At 31.9% G+C, this 22,176-nt stretch overlaps 1 pseudogene; it reads right to left on the bottom strand.

Moving 5' to 3' along the window:
* Positions 1-9,297: 9,297 nt before the first annotated feature.
* LOC115237276 lies at positions 9,298-21,912 on the bottom strand (annotated as a pseudogene).
* Between the last annotated feature and the right edge of the window lie 264 nt (positions 21,913-22,176).

Genomic DNA, 22,176 nt, shown 5'->3' with positions numbered 1-22,176 from the left:
AGCGAGATTCTCTTATCTAGCTTAGCATTGATATTTGAAGGATCGGCTACTGCGAAAGATGTTATCCCTTGCAATATAATCCGGATCGACTGTGCTAAATAATTTATGAAGATTGATTTTTACTATGCAAAGTTTATCGTCCAGTAGCGCTCATTTCAATCTTAAAGGCGGTTAATAAATTGAGAACTATCTCATATATAATAAATATAATAAATATAAAAATCAGGCATAACAATCATAAAAATAAATTGTATATAAACTTTTCAGAGTGCAAAGAATGTAAGAAATTATATGTAAAAGATATATTTAGATTTTTGTACTAAATAAATAGCAGCAAAAAATATACTCTAAAAACGTCTGCGTTTTATATTTTCTAATTTTAATTTTAATTGTTACATCTATAATTTAGATTTTGTTAATTTATATATAGCGCTTTAGTTCTTTAATTTATTAAATGTGTCTCGTGTTTTTATTTTTTAAATCTGATTATATGTTACTGACATCCGTTAATTACTCTTTCTGCCATTTCTAATTTTTGTTTACTCTAAAAAAGTTAACAGAAAGGTACACAATGTCTGAATTAAGTTTCTTTTTACGTGACAAAAATTTTCTATGCCAGAAATAATTTGATTGCACGCAAAATAAATTTTCTTTGCTGTATTCGGGAATCGAGCGTTCAAATTTAAGGAGACAAGGGGTCGATTCGATTTGGGCGATGGCGACGGTGCGACTCATCGCACGACGAAGGTCAAGAAGCACAGGTAACGAGATTCGAACTTCCGACAAACGACTGCGTCTGACAAATGAGAGGCGAAGTAATGGGCTGACGCTCCCTGCATAAATAATCGGGGCCAACCGACCCGATGCGGCGCCGTAACCACTTCCAGGAACAGTTCCACATCGCCGCCCGCCCGGTGGTTTATCGACCTACGATACCGTTGACCTACACCATCGCATTACCATCGCGTAGGTGAATTCACGTTCCAATTGCACGATACTATTTTGTTACACCGTCCAACCGCAGTATCGTCCTCTTTGGCAGCCCGTAGATTCAAGACGTTTGAGAGAAAAAGCGCTCGGCGTGACCGGAATAAACTGACACCTACTTTGTTTATAAGCAAGGACATTTTTTATCTTCTTTTTTGTTTCAAAAAGTATAATAATTTATTTGAATTATTTCCAGAATAATTTTTTGCGAGTTGGTTCTTGATATCGCTCATATATACGATCCAATATGGAGATATCTCGTCGTTTAATAACATTGTTCATAATATTCTTTGCACAAGAATCAATTTTCCCCCACAAATTTATATCATTCTTTGACTAAAACATTATTGTATTACATAAACGTTAATATATAAAATATTATTTAATCAATGCTTTTTATCGAGCGTTTCATAATTCATTTAAACTGTCATATTTTTTTTAAAAGCCTTCGTTTAAAAGTTCCCATGTAAATAAAAAATTTTTTTCTCTTTATATGCACTAAAGCCTCGTTAAGACCAATTTTAGAGAGATCAAAACCGGTGCTTCGCAAGCGGGAGTTCACGTTGACCCGTTTTTGTTAGAGTTTTCTCTTTTCAATTGAGTTATATATCAAGTTTACACTAACGAAAATATATGAATTGATATCAAACCAAGCAGAGAATCTAACAGTAAAAATTTGTTAAAAATAATTATGAAATATGGCTCAAAATGATTATAACAATAATAATTTTATAACGATGAATGCGATCTCTTTGCGTTACCAATTTATACAGAAATAAGACATTCAGAAAGAGCTTTGTACTATTTTAACATAAAATATAATTACTTATAGATGTTTTTCTGCATGTTTTGGTTCTATCATTTTTATACATAACATCGTTTTTGCATAGAAAAATTTACATCTTTGCAAGACAATTTAATTACATCCACAACAAATATTTTTATTATGAGATGTTTTTTCTATTTATTATGCACAAAACTTTACCTTTGAGGAACAATAAGCTTATTCGTGCCCGGTATAAAAACTCTACAGAAAATGTGCGAGAATAAAACTCTACACGAGGTACAGATTTAATCACCGCGCAACGCGTATAAATGGAGAATAAAAGGTTGATAAAGAAGCGCGGCGAGGGGAAAAAACTGTGTGCCGCAAAATAATCCCATAAATAACGTAATAAATCACCGAGGGTTGTCAGCGACATGCATACAGAACTCAAAGGTCTCCCGCGGTATTTAAAGTGTTCGCGACTTCGTTAGAATTCCCGTCGTCTCATTAATCAGTCGCCGGCCGCGTCAAAGTGAATGACGCCCGAGATCTCCGCTGCCTTTCCTGAGTTTTCTACTGCGATATACATCGCCTCTCTGCGACAAGTATAACTTTATATACGTGCTTCTCCGCCTACGAAAGTTCCACGAATCACGTAGCGTGACTATTGATTTTTAGATCGCGTTCGAGCGCCCTGCACGTCTCGCATTTCCCTTCGGGGTATCGAAATAATTACTTTCTGTCCGTCTAGAAAAATGTATCGGAAATATCACGGAAGTTAAATGGATTTAGAAAGAAGTTTCCGCTCGAGTGAAATGTCAATCGAAGACGGTAACTTGCGCTGTGATGTGGAAATTTTGATCGATGAAATCCAAGATATCTATTTCAGCCGAATTAAATGATTATCAATACAAATATTTTTTAATTAAAAAATAATTACGTAATATTATTANNNTATATATTATTAATATTATATAATAATATTATATTATCTAATTAAAAGATAATTAGTTAAGATTATTTTGAAATTAAAAAAAAAAGATATATTTTAAACACATTTAAGTTACTTTAAAAGAAACTTGAAAAGACTTGTAGTAATAAATGGAAACGTTACAAAAGAATATAGTGGGAAATCCTTAAAATCAAGAGACATGGTAGTGTCTTGCGCCAAGTCACGCGCAGCAACAGCGAAGCACTCCGTGTATCTTCACGCAAGTCGGCTAGTTGAGAGTACTTGAGATTATTAGATTGCAATAACTGCTAAATGGATCAAGTTCTTATTAAGCTTAATCGATAGCTTGAGTTTGAATCATTTAAGAAAAATTTTTTTTATTTTAATTCTATATAGCCTAATAAACGGAGATTTACGATGCAAAGTCCAGAACAGAAAATTAACGACTAACAATAAGAAACGTGTTGGTTTCCTTGGTCGTTTTCGGACAAATGTACGTTTCTCGGTTCTGCCGCATGCCAATAGCGGCACTCGTAGTTACAGGCTATCCGATCGGAGGCGAAATTCGCGTACTATAAGCATGTCATCATCCTTATGAATGTGAACAACAAAGATGACTATATGCTGGCAGTAATGCCATTCAATTAATAAGATTAGTATGCAATTGTTTCATGCATTAAGTTAGATTTGACATTCGATAATTTATAATCAAGAGATATATTTTCAATCTCGGCAGCTTGTATATGCATTACTTATGTAATAATTTATTAAAAAAAAGAGAGAGATGACAATATAATTTAGATTTAGATTTAAACTATGGTATTATAACAGAAAAAGATATGACAATTCACGTGTGAGATTACTTTCACATTAATTTCATAAATCAAGTTTCTCCGCGTTTGCTGAATCCGATATTAAATTTACGGATAGTACAGAGTAAAACATACGAAAAAATAATCTAATCGTATAAAATTTATGTTAGTGCAAATAAGAGTTTAAAGAGTAATAAAAAATTTTTAAAATACACCTTAACATTATATTTTAAATGTTACTTACCAATTCAAAAGCGCGAAGCTGTAGATACATATATATATATATATATATGTATATAGATATTTTATATTAAATATATTTTGATGTAATGTATAACAGTCTCTTTCTTTCTTTCGTTCTCTTTCTTCTTTCTCTTTCTCAATCTTTTAAATATATGTACTATTTCTGACTAAAAAACGACAGATTAAATGAATAAATGTATAAATGTGAATATATAAATTAAATATGAATGAATGAATGTAAAGAATCAATAAATAAATATGTATTTCTAATATATTTATTAATCTCAATATTTAATATTTATTTAATTAGTATTTAATATGTGTATACAATATTATTAACATATTAGTACTGTGTTAATTATTAATACAACTTATTAGAAGATATATTATTAGAAGATAATAATTATCATTTTTTTTTCATTTTCTCTCTTTCTCTTACTATTTCTCTTTCTCTCTCCTTCTTTCTTCTTTTATCTCACTCTGTCGCGTTCTCGAGTAATTCGATATAGCTTGTTGAATGTATATGTATATATACAATATTTAAAGATGTTAACATATAGATATAGGGGAAAGTAAAACCGGATAGGCGGGTCAAACCGGGTATCTCTGTTTCTTCGTGATAAGTGCTACTATCTTTGGCTAACTCGTGTTAATCGTTGTAGATTGATGTCAACATTATTTTAAGATGAACCGTGCCCACGCGTGCACACGATATTTCTTTTTTGAGAGAAGTTCAAAATTTTCGGGCCAAAAAAGATCAATATCGGGACAACAATCCAATCGATATGGACTTTTTCTACACAGAGCATTTGCTTCGGTAAATGCATTGCACATTCTGTACATATTAGAGAGTTTATCTACACTAGTTTTGATCGTCGAGGAAGACAATTCCAAAAAAGTATCCAGTTTTACCCTACTTTCCCCTACACATAAACACAATATACAGGGTGAGGCATTTATAGTGACGCGGGCGTACCATTTTTTAATATCTCGCTTCGTTTCCGAGAAATACGCCCGCGTCACTATAAATGCCTCACCCTGTATATGGCATATGTGTGTATTATGAAGTAAAAAGGTGGGCAGGGGATGTTTTTTAAATGTACCTACGGGGGGGCTCCACTTCCGGAAGATATAACCTAACCCAAATCTATTTTTGATTTAATTTGTTTTATCTTTTTATTTTTAACTTGATTTTGTTAACTTTATTATTTGTTAACAAAACGTTAACTTTAAATCCCTTGGACATGGGTTGGGTTAGGTTATTTTTTTTCGCAGAGGGGGTGCAGGGGAAGGGGCGGAGCCCATCCCCTGCCTATGCGTTTGATTTATTACACATAAATAAATGATTCTGCTAAGATACGCTCTATTAAATGTACATAATGTCAGAAAAATTACGTTTTATTTAGTAAACTTTTTTTTATTAATAACTTTTCAATGAACAACGAGCGACGGCTAAGACCTTTTGAGAGTTACTCAGGGCGTTGACAACATATGTCAAGGTCAAGATCATTGGGGCTGGGTCCCCTTTTGTCAATATTTATCAAACTTTTAATTTTGCTTCCTCATAGAGGAAGCTTTGTTTTCGTAAAAAAAAAATTTTTTGAGATTTTGATGCCAATGTGTTTAGAATGTTCTAAAATGTCGAAAAATCATATTTTTACGACGTGATTGCTCTAACTTTTGCAAATTTTGAGATATCGAGCTAAATTTTTTTACATGGATAGAGTATCATTAAAGGATGTTTGGTATTGAATTTGGCTAGGATCGGTGAAGGGATTTATTTTTTATAAAATTTTTCCAGGAAAGGGTGTGGTTGCTTTAATTTCCGCAAATTTTGAGATATTGGGTTAAATTTTTTTACATAAATAGAATATCATTAAAGAGTGGTTGGTATTGAATTTGGTGAAGATCGATGAAAGAGTTTATTTTTTATAAAATTTTGAATTGTTTGAGAAATGTCTGTACACGCTTTCATTTTCGCAAATTTTGAGATATCGGGTTAAATTTTTTTACATAAATAAAATATTCTTAAAGGATGGTTGGTATTGAATTTAGTGAGGATCGGTGAATGAATTCATTTTTTATAAAATTTTGAATTTTTTGAGAAATGTCTGTACACATCCTAACTTTCGCAAATTTTGAAATATTTTTCTCTGTGAGAAAGCCAAAATTTAAAAACCCGCTTACTTTAAGGAGCTTAAGCTTTGTGAGCAAAATAAAATGAGGAAGCAATGCGCAAGTTTCTATATTGCACAATTTTCAGCTTGTTTTGTACTAATTTCTAAATTTTAATTTTTTTATTAATTTTGTCTTTTATGTTTTATATGTTTTGTATTATTGGATATATTTTTTCTTTTAATATTGGACATGAATAAATTTTACGTATATGGCATACATTTTTATTTAGATAGCGCAACTTCTTAATAACATTATTTTTGTAAGAAATTAGGACAACTATTTTGTACAACTGTTTTCAAAAGTCAAAATATTTGTATAATTTTTTATTTTCAGGTGGCGCAATTTTTTGATATCATTATTTTTGTAGGATTTTATAAATACATGTAACAGTTTTTCACAACTGGCGCGTGTACTTGGCGCTTTTTTTATCTTTTTTTAGAAAGGTAAGTTTTTAGGAATTCTTATATCAATTATCTTAAACATTTTATATACAAGTTGTTTTTATCATTGTTATAATTTTATTTAGTATATAATTATAAAAATTCTGTAAAAGTTTGTAAGTATTTTTTATCTTTTTTTAGAAAGGTAAGTTTTTAGGAATTCTTATATCAATTATCTTAAACATTTTATATACAAGTTGTTTTTATCATTGTTATAATTTTATTTAGTATATAATTATAAAATTTCTGTGAAAGTTTGTAAGTATTATATATTTATGAATATATTGTTTCATTGCTATGCAAAGATACAAAGTTGCTTTATAATAAACCGGAGCTATTTAATGAAGCATTTGCAAACTCTGTCATAAATAAAAAATTATTTTATAAATTTTTATCTGATTCTTATCAAAATTATTACCCCATTATAATATGTATTTATATAATATACAAATTATATAATTATCGCGATTGCTTAAAAGCGTTTCTCTCTTTGTTTTTGTTGTTTATTTAATTGTTAAAAATTTCTGTAAAAATAATATAATATACATCTAATAAAATTGTAACAATCAAACCAAAAGCTAACAACTTGTGGTATTAGAAAACTTATGTAAAAATTACACGCTTACACTAATTATGATATTATTAACCATATTGTTCAGATTTTGCAATAAAATGTTATAAAATTTTTATTCTATACAAATACTGCTGATTACCTAATAAATCGCTGATGCGACAATCAATTGAAACACTACTAAAATGGAATTTTTAAAAATAATATAATATACATCAAGTAAAATTATAACAATCAAACCAAAAGCTAACAACTTGCAAATCTCTTCAAGCAGATTCATATACCAGAAAACAAATTTTTGCAAGGTGACGAAACCGCGCTGGTCGCCTAAAAATAAATAAAAATCAGTAAATACCCTTGCAGTAGAATTTTCCGGCGGAAGAATAAGGTGATACAGAAAAGATAATAAAATTCCTTCTAACGAAATATCTGACAAATACAACTGAATCAATAATGATAAAACTTCCATAACGAAATATTCAGTAAATACAGCTGCATTAATATTGATAAAAATAATCATAAGGAACTAAGACTTTTTCTAATCAGATCACGTGCGCAAAGGAAATCTAGAGCTCAAGGGACTCTGAACTGATATCGAGATCACCAATCGACGATCACCACGAGTGAAAATTTGGAAAGTAGGAGAAACACCCCACCTAATGAGGACACTAGCACAATTTTTAATTCGTTAAGGTGAAGAATCCCCACTTCTGCGGAATTTCAATTCGTTGAAGTATTGAAAGATTCCCACTCTTAGAAATTAGAATACACCCCCGAAAAGAGAGTTATAAAAAGAGGACTCGAAGGGACATACACTTACTTACGTACTTGCTCTCCAGCCTCGACATAGTCTTGTTAAGTGCCTTGGCACCGTGGTACGCGAATTAAATTAATAGTGCTATACCAGTGTCCTCATCCGGCATCATCGTTGATTATCCGCAACCAGAGCAACCCGCAAGGCACGAAGCCAATCTAATAATCAAATCTACATCTATCTACGAAATAAAAAGTAAGTCACATTTACCCATTTCATTTATACTTTTAACCCTCACGTTAAGTAAACATTATTACATTTCACACTGGTTTTGTAGTGAAAACCAGATCCGATACTACTCATACCCTACCACCCAGCCAAATAGTTATTCGCAGGAGTCGGAGGACTCGAGCGCCCGTAGTATGCAAATTTTGCGCTATACACTTTAAAACATCACACGTAGCCGCCAAACCTACTCTCCCTCCCTCGCCAAATTACTCCTCCCCCAGCTACTCCCCCATCTACTTCCCCGAGCATATGACTCCAGCCACCGAACCTCTGCTTTTCCCACGTTCCTTCTCCTCCCTATCTACAATCCCCCTGAATAATTCACCCCCTTCTTCCCCGCAGTTTTCGGAATCAGACGATTTCGAAAAAGCTATAGAGGAGTTCTGCAACGAACTACCTGATCTAGAGTCCGAATCGTCCTACCAGCATTAAATTAAACCGAGATATCTCTCTTCATTCTCTTTCTCCATGATTCCATATTTCCTTTCTCATTCACACACACACACATTTTTTTTTATTATTAGTTAAATCTTTACATTGTATTAACCAGTCAGAACCTAAAATTAACGATAAAATCTTTCCCTTGCATTCTGACTGATGCCCTCCATATTAATGTAACTCCCGCGAATTAAAACACACACACATACACACACACTCACACATACTCAGAAAAAAACCAATATTATATTTTTATTTTTTTTAAATATATAATCATGTATACTTACCATTTATTTTAAAAAATGAATAAATTTATATTTTGTTAATTAAAATTAAAGTAACCCTTATTTATTAACCCCTCACTCACTCCTAGATAAAGATCGCACTTGGTCCTACCCCGCGTAAAAGAGATTAAATTCTCTGACTAAAAAGGGACCGCCGAGCGAACTTTCGAAAAACAGTGTAATTGCGAAAACAACACTAAAATTATTAGATTTATCAAAAAGTATTATAAAATAAAAACTGTAGAACATGGAATTAAGAAAAGAGAGTGAGTTAAAATCCTCCTGAGGTAAAATTAGAGGATATATATATATATATTGTGTTAACCAGTCAGAACCTAAAAATTAACGATAAAATCTTCCCCTTGCATTCTGACTGATGCCCTCCGTATTAATGCAACACCCGCAAATTAACACACACACATACACACATGATCGCACATACTCATAAAAAAACCAATATTATATTTTTATTTTTTTATATAATCATGTATACCTATCACTTATTTTAAAAAATGAATAAATTTATATTTTGTTAATTAAAATTAAAGTAACCCTTATTTATTAACCCCTCACTCACTCCTAGATAAAGATCGCACTTGGTCCCACCCCGCGTAAAAGAGATTAAATTCTCTGACTAAAAAGGGACCGCCGAGCGAACTTTCGAAAAACAGTGTAATTGCGACCCGAACGGTCGTTTACCTGATTTTCGGACCGTCAAGTTTGTTCGACCCGATTTTAACGTAACCTCGAGACGTTTCCGACTTCGGGATCTTAAAGATAGTGGTTGCGCCCTTCCGTCGACTCATCCTTCCTCGAGTCTGGACGTAACAAACGTAATAGAAGAATTAATTAGAAATAAAGCATATTTAACGTAAAATATACACACATATTGGATCATTTTATCCTATAAAACATTTTCATCAGTTTCTTACATTCATGTGGTATCCATGTTAGTTTTGAAAGATTGTTTGCGGCTGATCGGAATGAATTTTATATGAATCGGATGAGAAAAATAAATCAACATATCAAACTTCAACCGGATATCCTTTAAATAATCTATAGGCTCCAAATAAAAATTGTGCATCAAAGAAACAATCATGGCTTTCAACTCCAACAGACCGAATCGTTGACTTACAATTCGAAGTCTTAAACTCAAAAATTATCGACACGAGAAGAAAAGAAAATTCACTTATGCAATTTCTCGGTCCTGTGCTGAATGGTAGATAAAAATAAGGATGATGATTCTGTACCTTTTGGGCAAAAATCTATCCGGATCAAATACTTTTGGATTTGGCCAAAAATTGGGATCTCTGTGAACTCCGTAGATATTAATATATAAGGTTGTTCCAGCAGGTACAATATATGAGTCTGAAAAACGTATTATAAAATTACAAAATATAAAAATTCATGAAATTAAGAGTTCTTTTGAGAAATAACATAATATTGTATTTATAAATGTTAAAGCTGTTATGTCCTGCCGACTCCACGATTCCTTCCTTCCGCGAAGTTGCAGCAATGATCGTCGATTGGTGATAAAAATGAATCGTTCAGTAAATAGAGAATCTTGCGCCACACATTCCCTTAAACACTTAGTCATTAATCGATAACTATATCTACGAGTAACCCTGGGAAAAACACAAAAAGATCGATAATGAAACCACGTTAATCTCCTCGAAATAAATAAAAATCAGTAGATATCCCTTATAGTAGAATTTTTCAGCGGAAGAATAAAGAGATAACCAGAAGATAATAAAATTCTTCTAACAAAATACTCAATAAATAGCTGCATCAATATCGATAAAAGTAATTATAATAATTATAAGAAATCATAAGAAAATAAGACTTTTTCTGATCAGATCATATGTGCGAGAGTTCGCCGGGAAAGGTAATGTTCAAGGGACCTTTGAACCGATATCGAGCTCACCAATTGACAACCACAACGGATATAAACGCAAAAAGTAGGAGAAACACCCCGCCGAATGAGGACACTGGCACAATTCTAATTCGTTAAATTTTTGGAGGATCCCCACTTCTAAAATTAGAATACGCCTTCGAAAGGGAATTATAAAAAAGGGAACTCGAGCACTTATTATTCAATTGTAATCAATTCCGCACGGTATTGTCAATCGGTCTACTTGTATTCTAACATTTTAGCTCCCGAGAAGCAGACAGATTAGATTTGATTTGAGATTTTAGAGTTTAATTTTATATCGACAGTCATAGTTAAATATCCGTTACCGTAATGTACTTTTAAGCATTTTCTGTGATCTAACTGAAAAATATATAGTCTTCAGGATCCTTTTCCGCGTCGTGCAATTGTGTTATTAATTCAAAATTTGTATTTTAGTAAAAATGGTTTCAAAACTTAATTGTGCATCATCAACATTCGCCAGCCATTGCCGTTTTACTTGTGTTCACATTTGACCGTGCCAACCAGTTCTGAGTCTAATTGAATAATTCTTCTTTTCCTTCTTTTTTTTCTTGTTTCTTATTTACCTTATGTAAAAAAAGTATCCGGAATTTTTAAATAAAATACGATCTACTTATTTAATCATCAAAATTTATTTTGTCGCCTTCAAAATAAGCCCCATCCGAGGCAATACACATATGCCAACGCTTAACCCAATCTTCAAAACACTTTTCAAACGCTGAAGAAGATATTGCCTTCAGCTCCTTCTGCGAATTCTTTTTTATGGCTTCTATCGACTCAATTCGAAGCGCCATTCCGATGATTGTTGACTTGTTTGCATGTCGTTCTCATAAACCCATGTCTCATCACCAGTTATAATGCATTTCATAAAGGTAGAGTCACTAGAAACTCGCGAAACCATGTCTTCAGCAACCATTTTTTGATGGGTTTGTTGTAAAAAATTCAGCTCTTTTGGAACAAGTCGTGCAGCGACGCATCTCATGCCCAAAACTTCAGTCAAAATGTTATGCACGGACATGTGAGACATTTGCAGCTCATGAGCCATTTCTCTAACACTCGGGCGACGATTTTCGATGACTATTTTCTTGATTTTTTCGATGTTTTCATCAGTCGAAGCCGTTGAAGGTCGGCCGGAACGAGGCAAATAATGAACAACTTCTCTGCCTTCTTTGAATGCCTTATACCAATCGTACGCTTGCGTTTTTGAAGTACACGACTCACCATAGGCTTTTCCTAATATTTTCAACGCTTTGGCACAAGAAATTTTGTTGGCAACACAAAATTTAAGACAAATTCTTTGCTCGACAGTTTTTTCCATTGTAAAAATCGCAGAACACACTTGAGGTCGACTGACATAAACAGTTGCTGTGAACAAACTGGATGACAGATCGCGCTCAAACTCAGCATGACAATTGGGTGCAGTGGTGCTAATTTCACCAACAAAATTTTTTTTCAATACATGTACCGCGGGACTTTTAAATGCGAAATTCCGGGTACTTTTTTTACAGAAGGTAAATCAAAACTATTCCGCAAAATGCTTTATTCTTTTAAATTTATTAACCCATTCCGGAAATAAGCCTTAAAAAATTTTAAAACTTAATCTTAATTTAACACATAGACGAGCGACCAATTTTATACTTCCGACCGTTCTTAATATATACACTTATTTACTTATACATTTTAATTTTATTTTTTTTATCTTATAATTAAATATACTTTTACATTATATTAACCAGTCAGAGACTTAATGTTAACAATAGAATCTTTCCCTTATCACTCTAACTGATGTCCTCTGCATTAATGTAATATTCGCGAAGAAATAAACACACACATTCACACATATTCATACATATCAAATCAACCTTAATATTATTTTTTTTATTTTATAAATCCATATATATTAAATTTAATTAATTCTTAATATGAATAAAATCGTATTTTATTAAAATTAAATTAACTCTTTAATAACCCCTTCTCATTTCCAGTCCAAAGATCGCACTTGGTCCTATCCCGCGTAGAAAAAATTAAATTCTCTTAGCGCAAAAAAGAAACCACCGAACGAACGTCTGAAAAACCATTGTAATAGCAACTCGAACAGTCGTTTACCTGATTTTCGGACTTGTAAGTTCGTTCGACCCTATTCTTACGCCATGAGGCGTTTGACTTCGGGATAATAAAAGATGATTGTTACGCCCTTCCATTGACTCATCTTTCCTCGAGTCTGGACATGACAAAGCAATTAAACTTATTTTACATTTGGTAATATATATTCTGTAAAATGTGACAAAAATATATGAAGCAAAAAAGTGATCTATTACGTAATTTTACAGCTTCCTTAACGTTTTGTAATATAAAAAACGCGGTGGGATATAAACGTAGCGTTTCCTTTAAACATTTGTCTAAATATGATAAATTTTGCAACGATCTCATGATAAGTCTCCCTCCGTTCTCTTGCATCACGATATCGACTTCAATCCTCACACGTTTCTGTGTCATCGATAATAATTAAAGTATATTTCCTAATATTTTGGTTTTTATATGCATAGATACAAATAAATTTTTAATAAATGGAAAAATATATTGCTACAAAAGGTTGATATCTGTATTACTTTGAATTAAAATTGTAATTAAAATAATATATCGCAATATATTGAGAAAAAGGTACCTGGATATCTTTGTTCAGTTAATAGTAATAAAACAAAGGTGATATTCATCACTGTAGTATGGTGACCCTGTAATCATTGTCATATGCATATCGTCATATATCATATAGTTAAACGTGCTTAGATGATGTGTACAAAAAATTAAAAAAAAAAGATACATACACAGATTCAGATACATACCCCAAAGATAAAAGTATCGACTTCTTCTTTGATGTTCAAATCAATCAACAAATTGTCTCGAGATGCCACTATTAAGAGATCCAACAAGGTTAGCCGCTTTTTTAAAATTAGAAATAAGAAAGCAAATTAGCGTTAATCTCATTTTTGCATGTCGCGCTTTAATTATATAACATTTTTTTTGTTTAAAAAATCAGATTTTCTATTAGAAATAATAATGATTCAATTTTCCGGCGACATATAGGTTGCATTTATTATGTGTGATTATGTATTTTACTATAAATCTTACAGGTATAATTTAATATTCAATTGCGTAATCAAACTTAAATATTAGCTCTGATCTCTTACTTTCAAATATTAGCTTTGATCTCGTACTTTCGAATACTTCGACATCATCTTTATCCGTCTCTCTGTCATTTTCAAGGTTTTTCAAATATTTAATCATTAGTGCGTTCATGATAAAGTTTTCTTTCCATATGATGACCTACACGAATACAATACTAAATTTTTAAAATGATTTTTTGTATTAAAACGATAGCACATTGTACTATATCATAAATATTAATAGCATAATGTGTTATTAGCAAGGTTAGCTAAGTTGACTTTTTTTTAACTAACAATAAATTAAATTTAAAATTAATGGCCAAAAAATTAACTAAGTTTACGTTAAAGGTTACTTAAACAGAAATTAACTTAGTTAAAGTCAAGTTAAAAAATTTTTAACTCATTAGAGTTAAAAGTTAATTTTCTATCTAACAGCAAATCGACACATCCGATAAACTTGTCCGACAATCCGACAAATAAAATATTTGCATTACGATCATCCATTTTCACACAACTTTAATATGATGTATTATTTTAACTTGTATTAAAAAGTTAATAAATTAACGTTAACGTAACGCATTTAAAAATAACTAGTTTAAATTAAAAATTAACATGTTTAAAATTAACTATCAATAAGTTAAGTTAAAAGTTATTAACTTTTCAATTTTTTAACTTAACTTTTAATTGTTTAACTTACTACCCACCCTAGTTGTTAACATTTATGATTAATTACGTAATCTTACGAAGGTTATTAGATTTATTATAATTTTATATAAAAGAAAGAGTTTGTGGAAGATTTATAATAACATGATTTATGCGGCGTCTACAATAAGATTTTAAGCCCTAAGCCTTAAGAAATTGACTAATCACAGTCGAGTATTCTCCTCATACTTGACTGGGATTGGTCAATTTCTTAAGGCTTAGGGCTTAAAATCTCTATTGTAGACGCCGCTTTATAACGTATTTTTTCCGTAAATCCATGCAATATTTTCAAGATCCTTTTTTGCTTTCTTCCTTGTGGCGGTAATAAAAATAACAAATCGTTATAGAACCAAGGTCTGAATGCTCTAAAGCATAATTCATTAAAACTATATAATTTCAATAATGATGTAATTTTGTAAAAGCCTTATTTAAAGTCGTTAAAATTTTACAGTAATCTTTAAGTAATATCATTGATTGTAGAGAATATAGATAAAAAAATAATTTTAAAACTCGTATGTATGTAACAAAAAAATATTAAGAATCTTCTAAGAACATTATACTTTTATTTTAACTATAGATTTTTTGATCAAAGATGATTTCTCTTCAGATTTTATTGCACAATTTATTTTATTTAATATTTTAATATTCTAACATTTTCAATATTTACAATATTTTAAGAAATGCAAACAATTTTTGTTTTAAAATAAGATATTTAACGGAGCACGTACAATAGATTTTGATTTCTAACTGCCGCTTTAAATGAATCGACGTCTTAAACTAGTTGTGCATCTCTTCACGTGATTATACAATATTTAATTTATATTTCAAAATACATGAATATAGAAAAAATATATCATAATCATAAATTAAAGGATCATAAATATATCACACAATTATTTACTATATCCATAAAATTACCTATAAAATATCAGTTTGATTATGTCGTAAATTGCATTTTGATACTGTTGCTGGAATTCACTGAGTTTTTGTAGAGAGACGCCTATGGCAGTTTCTGCAAGAAGGCCGGATATCATTGAAGATAATTACAATTGAATATTTCATAAATAGTTTTGAGTATAAAAAAATCGGATATTATCTATCTTTTCTGCGACATCGGTACTTTGTATACAAACAAATTATTTTCTTATTTTAAGTTATGATATCATTTAGAATGAAATTCCCCGTACATAATACAGGACAATAAGAACTTTACAGAAACCTTACCGCATATGGCGTCTAGCATATGTTTAATAAATGATGCTAAATCTTTTACAATTGTCTCTTTGACACCATTTAAAGATTTTGTCATACAATCGTTTTCCTTGATCAAAATATCAACAAATTGATTCAATATATTGAAATGGAATGCAGGTGTTAATATCTTCCATCGCGCATGCCACTTAGCGTCTAAAACAAAACCAAAATAACGCAAATTGTGCGATAAAATACAAATAATATTATATAAGATTATTCTCTCTCTTAATTTAATGCTTATTGAGTACTATTCAAATAATATTATTATCTTAAATTTATGTTTTTTTATATCGCATCTTTTATAATTTTTTAAACCTTTTTCTCATGAAATTTTTGCGGTAAAAAGAGTTGCAAGTATAAATTTGAATTTAATTATTATTTTGTAATTAAAACTTTATGGATTGGCAGATAAAAATAAACTATAATTTATTAAAAAGTCTGTTATACGTGTGTGATAATGTTCGATTTAATTGAAAATCTTTTTTAATTAAAATATTTATTACTTCTACTTACTTGAGAATACATGTATCACAGCGCAATTATCTTTCAATATGATCTTACTTGCGAATTTCTTTCAAATTTATTACTTTTTACAACGATGAAGTTATATAAGAGTTCATCGTTAAAAATAATATTCAAATCTAATCCTAATATTTTATTTAATTTTCTATGGAAACAAATCGAAAACAAATTCTAATAATACAGTACGAGGACTGACAATTAAGTTCGTAGAAAATATTTATTACGATTACAGAACATATTTATTCGTTATTTAATACACGGTCCCTTTTAAAATAGTCCCTTCCTAAAGCAATGCACTTGGTCCAATATTTTTTCTATTGCAGGAAGCAGTCTTCAAAATCATTCTCCGTGAGACTGTTTAGAACACGCGTCAACTATTCTACCTCCGTTCGTGACCGCCAATGACGATCCGAAGAATGAAACAAGTTATATAGAAAACTTTTTTCGATGTGCTTGGTACTGCTTAATATCGTCTCAAATCATCGAAAGAATGTTAAGAGAGAAACATCAGCTTATTATATAATTGAATTTTAGATACACAAATAATTTAATTGTATCTCAAATTTCTATCTTGATCGAGTATATCGATATTTTCTCTTTTCATCTTTTTTTTTTAATATCCCGGTGTTATTACAAGCTCTCTCGTCCAAAACATTTAATAATATTTGAGTCATTTAGCTTATTTAGCTATAAGACTTGGAGGGCATATGTTCAACAACATATCCCTATTTCAAATATAACTAGTCAGATGGTTAGATCCTGAAGTAGATTCCTTTTCAGTCTCCGTATTGTTTTAACTTCTCTCATGAGATTGGCCGCGAGTGCATTCGGATGATCTTCCAATCGGTTACGATATCTTTGACTATGTCTCCTTATCTCGTCCTTAATAAGTAGGACATTAAGTGACTTCATGATGAAGTATTTCGTTTGTAACGTACCAAGAAGCATCAACGATTATGCGGAAGATTTTTGATTGAAATCTTTGTAGGATTTCATTATTTGAATTTGAGACCGTACCCCACAATTGGATCCCATAAGTCCAAATAGGTTTCAGAACAGCCTTGTATAGTAATAGCTTGTTTTCAGTTGATATTTGTGATTTCTTTCCATTAGCCAATACATTTTGCCAAGTTGGTATTCCAATTGTTTACGTTTAGTAAAAATATGTTTCCTCCAATTTAACTTACGATTGCAATACAAATCGAGGTATCTGGCTTCTTCTACTTGAGGAATTTGAAAATCGTTTAAGACTACAGGTAGACATATCTCTTTTCGAATTGTAAACGTTACATGAATTAATTTAGTTTCATTGACTCTTATTTTCCATCTCTTCAACCATTAGTAGTGTTAAGGCTCTCTTGTAGGCGTTGAGATGCTAGGATTAGATTGCTTTGAGCTGCAGGAATAGCTGTGTCATTTGCGAAAGTAGCTGTCATTACTCTAGAAGTGGTTGGAAGATCAGCAGTATACAGCAAGTAGAGCACTGGTCCAAGCACGCTATCTTGAGAGACACTAATCGGATCACATGAAGTTGCGTAACCGCTTCTTTATATTTTACTAAGAATGATCTTTGTTGTAAGTATGATTTTAATATAACATAAATATCAGCTGGTAGCCCTTGCTTAATTTTGTACAGAAGGCCATCATGCCACACTTTGTCAAACGCCTGCGAAACGTCAAGGAAGACAGCTCAGCAATACCTATCCGCTTCCATCTCGTTGTTAATTTTTTAAAAATTCTACGTATTTGGTCAATGGTGACATACTTTCGACAAAAGCCAAATTGGTGATTAGGAATTAGCTTGCATTCTTCAATTATTGGCATGAGTTTGTAGCAGCAGCTTCTGTAGCAGCAAATAACTTTGATAGAACACAGCAAACTAATCGGTTTGTATGATCCAACATCTCCTGCAGTCTTCCCAGGTTTTTGGATCATGATGCTTTGAGTCACTTTCCACTGGGGTAGAAAGAAACCATATTTATATACTGCATTAAATATTTGAGTGATGAATATTATGCCATTCTTCGGCAGCATTTGCAAGATTCGATTAGTTATGAGCTCATATCCTGGGGACTTCTTTGGATTCATTACTTTCAGTATAGCTGGCATTTCACTTGCAGTAAATTATTTTATTAATTTTATTACTAGGGTGGATCAAATATAAATAAGACTTGTTCAAAAAATATTTATTCGATTAATACACGTGAAAATTAACACAAAATTATTTTTATATATAGCATCCACTAATGTTTACACATTTTTGCCACCGCACTAACAGTTTTTTATCTCTGCTTCATAAAAAGTAGCAGGACGAGTGCGAAGCCAATTGCGCACGAAATCTTCCACCTCATCGTCATTGGAAAACCTTACTTCCCATAAGGCTTTTTTAAAAGGTCCAAACAAACCCATCATATATGGCAATGCGCATCAATAATGCGTCTTTTTTTGCTGCATGGCGATTCAAAAGCCTTTGAGAGATTTCAGCCCTTACGGTTTTCTGATCTGCATTCAAAATTTGAGTCACCTATCGTGCAGTAATTTTTTGAAATCGTAACTCATTCTCAATGATTGTTTGCACATTACCATAACTTATGCCAGTCCCTTTACTAATTTCACGAGCACTTATTCGTCGGTCATTTTTAATAAGGTCGCGAATTTGTTGAATGGGTAAATGTTTACTTTTACACACCCCACCCCAAATGACTTCCGGTTGACCTTGACGTTGACCTTGACCTCTAAAGAGGTCAAGGTCATTGACCTTTCCCGTCGCTCGGTTAGTGAAAAAAAATTTTGACTACTTAAACAAGGTTCATAATTATACAATTTCACATGAATTTGCAACTTTCTGCGCAAAGCAAAGTCTAGTTTTAAAACAGAAATAAGTTCGGGTTAGGTTATATTTTCCGGAAGTGGAGCCTCCCCGTCTCTGATAAGAGCAATATATCTATGTTATGAGTATAAATAAATATTTTTATTTTTTGCAGGTGTTTTGATAACCCATTGGCGTTCCAAAATGCTATTTTGAGCAGTTTAACCATTATGACATTTTAGTGACGAGAGTAGTTAAAATGTTTAGCATAGAACCCAGATTTTATCCATGAGTTCTTTCATCATATACTTTAGTTTTTGAATGTCATTTGAATGTTGTGTCATTCTTGAGTTTTGGGTCTTAGTTTGATGAACTTGGTAATCTTGATTGTTTTGATTGTGACGAGTTAAACCGCTTGTTACAGTATAGGTAATTCCTGATTGCACAGGTCTTGTTTATTTAGTCTTGAGTTATAAATGATGAACAAGGTTTTGGAGCTATTTCTTTTTTCCGAAGAGCTGGGTATATACTTCTTTGTAAATCTTTATAAACTAAGCATCCTTTATAATTGGCAGGATGGTTATCTGCGCATAGTACGCATTTCATCAGGTTTGATCTTTCTTTACGTGGACAGTTAGTAATTAAATGATCACTTGCGCACTTCACGCATCTTGCTCTGCGATAACAAAAACTTTTTGTGTGGTTGTAACATTAGCAATTGGCATATTGTGGGATTTTGTGGGTTTAGAATGAGGTCGTTGAAATTTTATTTTGTAATGAAAAAGCGATTTAATTCTCGTTTCTTAGTATTCCATATGTGATTATATGTCCATACTCCTCAATTACATTTTTGATATCGTCCAGTTAGTTGAAGAATGCATGTTCTTAAGTACAACTTTAAAACTCCTTTCCTGCTTTGGTTTGTATGTATGGAATTCCGGGTCCCCTTCTTTTAGTTCTTTTACTATCTTGACATATGCAAGAGAATTTTCGTACTGTAATTTGACCTATTCCCCATTAATGATTTTAATATCATATTCTTCCTTGACGATTTCTTCCAGTATATAGTTGAGTGAGTAGTTATATTGTTATCTTCATGAGTCGATATCAATTAATCGAAAGCACACAACACTATCAACACTTTAAGAAAGAGAAACTTTCACTTAAGAAACACTTAAGGGATTTTATTATAAGATAGGATAACACAAAAAGGGGTATGTCAAATTCAACTCGTTGTTGTTACTGTGTTTCTTGCAATTGTCGAATTTCTTGAATCGCCACTTGGAGAGTTATCGCTGCCGCGTGATTCAGAAGTCGCAGCTCGAAATCGTAACTCATTCTCAATGATTGTTTGCACATTACCATAACTTATGCCAGTCCCTTTACTAATTTCACGAGCACTTATTCGTCGGTCATTTTTAATAAGGTCGCGAATTTGTTGAATGGGTAAATGTTTACTTTTACATACCCCACCCCAAATGACTTCCGGTTGACCTTGACGTTGACCTTGACCTCTAAAGAGGTCAAGGTCATTGACCTTTCCCGTCGCTCGGTTAGTAAAAAAAAATTTTGACTACTTAAACAAGGTTCATAATTATACAATTTCACATGAATTTGCAACTTTCTGCGCAAAGCAAAGTCTAGTTTTAAAACAGAAATAAGTTCGGGTTAGGTTATATTTTCCGGAAGTGGAGCCTCCCCGTCTCTGATAAGAGCAATATATCTATGTTATGAGTATAAATAAATATTTTTATCTCTTGCAGGTATTTTGACATTGTCGAATTTCTTGAATCGCCACTTGGAGAGTTATCGCTGCCGCCCATGATTCAGAAGTCGCAGCTCGAAGGGAAGTTGCAGCATGCAGCCTCTTTCGCGTTGTCATTCCCGTATCAGACTGTAAATTCTGTTGCATTGCTCTCATTATGATAATTGCTTCTGAATTTATTTAAGAAAAATTTTGCGTCGTCTTTGATCTCGAACAAGCCCTCAAAATGTTACGTCCGCGAATCGATATCGATTAATCGAAAGTGCGCAACACCACCAACACTTTAAAAAAGAGAAACTATCACTTAAGAAACACTTAAGAAACTTTATTATAAGATAGGATAGATATAGATACTTTATTATAAGATAACAAGAAAAACAGTGAGAATTTTAAGGTATCTTTTTTTACGTGCAAAAATCTTCTTGTGAAACGCAAGATTTCTAAATCTGATTAAGTTGTAATGCCTACAGATAATTGAATTTCTTTTATTACCTCTAGATCATCTGAATGACGGGTAGACACACCACATGTGAAGAAAACCCAGAATTTAAAAATGGGATAATACTTATCAGATAGGCTACACATCAATTTCCATTGTTCCTCTGAAAAATATATTATAAATATCGATTCAAAAATTTTGGTGGAATTAATTTTATTGTTATTTTATTGCATCTTTACTCGGATATGTTGAAAGTAGACAAATAATAATTATAATAATGATTTGCACATGGATATTGCCGAGAGAAGAGATAAGATATGAAATCTGCATGCGGATATTTTTGATAGATATATGTTCCAGAGCACAAGGTTTTATGAATTTAATTTTTGCTTGTATGTGTGCATGAATGACGAGGATCGTCTGTCAATTAATGTAAGTAGATTAGAAATTTTATACTTGCCTGCTGAAACATATGATTGAAATGCATTGCCAGTAATCGGATCGTCCGGTGATCCCGGTAAAAGATTAAAGATTTGCCCATTTCTTCCATAATGTACGTAATAATAATATACCAATAAAATAAACATGGATAACAATATAGTGATAAACATCATTTCTTGATGTGATGTTCTTGACCGTTTGATTAAGCTTGATCTTCTTCAGTTTACTGTTTTACTAATCTTTGAATACAAAAGTCTTTTTTGTTCTTTTGTTTATTTAATTGTTAAAAATTTTGGGTGAAGTTCCGAAAAGGGCCTACCTCCGATTTCGATGAAACTTTGTGAAAAGCTTCCTTTCAGGTTCAAATGAAAGATCCTAAAAGGAATTTTGGCGACTCCTACAAGAAAGTCATTTTTTTAAGAACGAGGTTCCACACA

This window comes from Formica exsecta, unplaced genomic scaffold (genome assembly GCF_003651465.1).
Source record: "Formica exsecta isolate Colony F162 unplaced genomic scaffold, ASM365146v1 scaffold283, whole genome shotgun sequence".
Taxonomy (NCBI): Eukaryota; Metazoa; Arthropoda; class Insecta; order Hymenoptera; family Formicidae; genus Formica; species Formica exsecta.
Note: the sequence above shows the minus strand (reverse complement) of the source record. Positions and strands in the feature narration are given on the sequence as shown.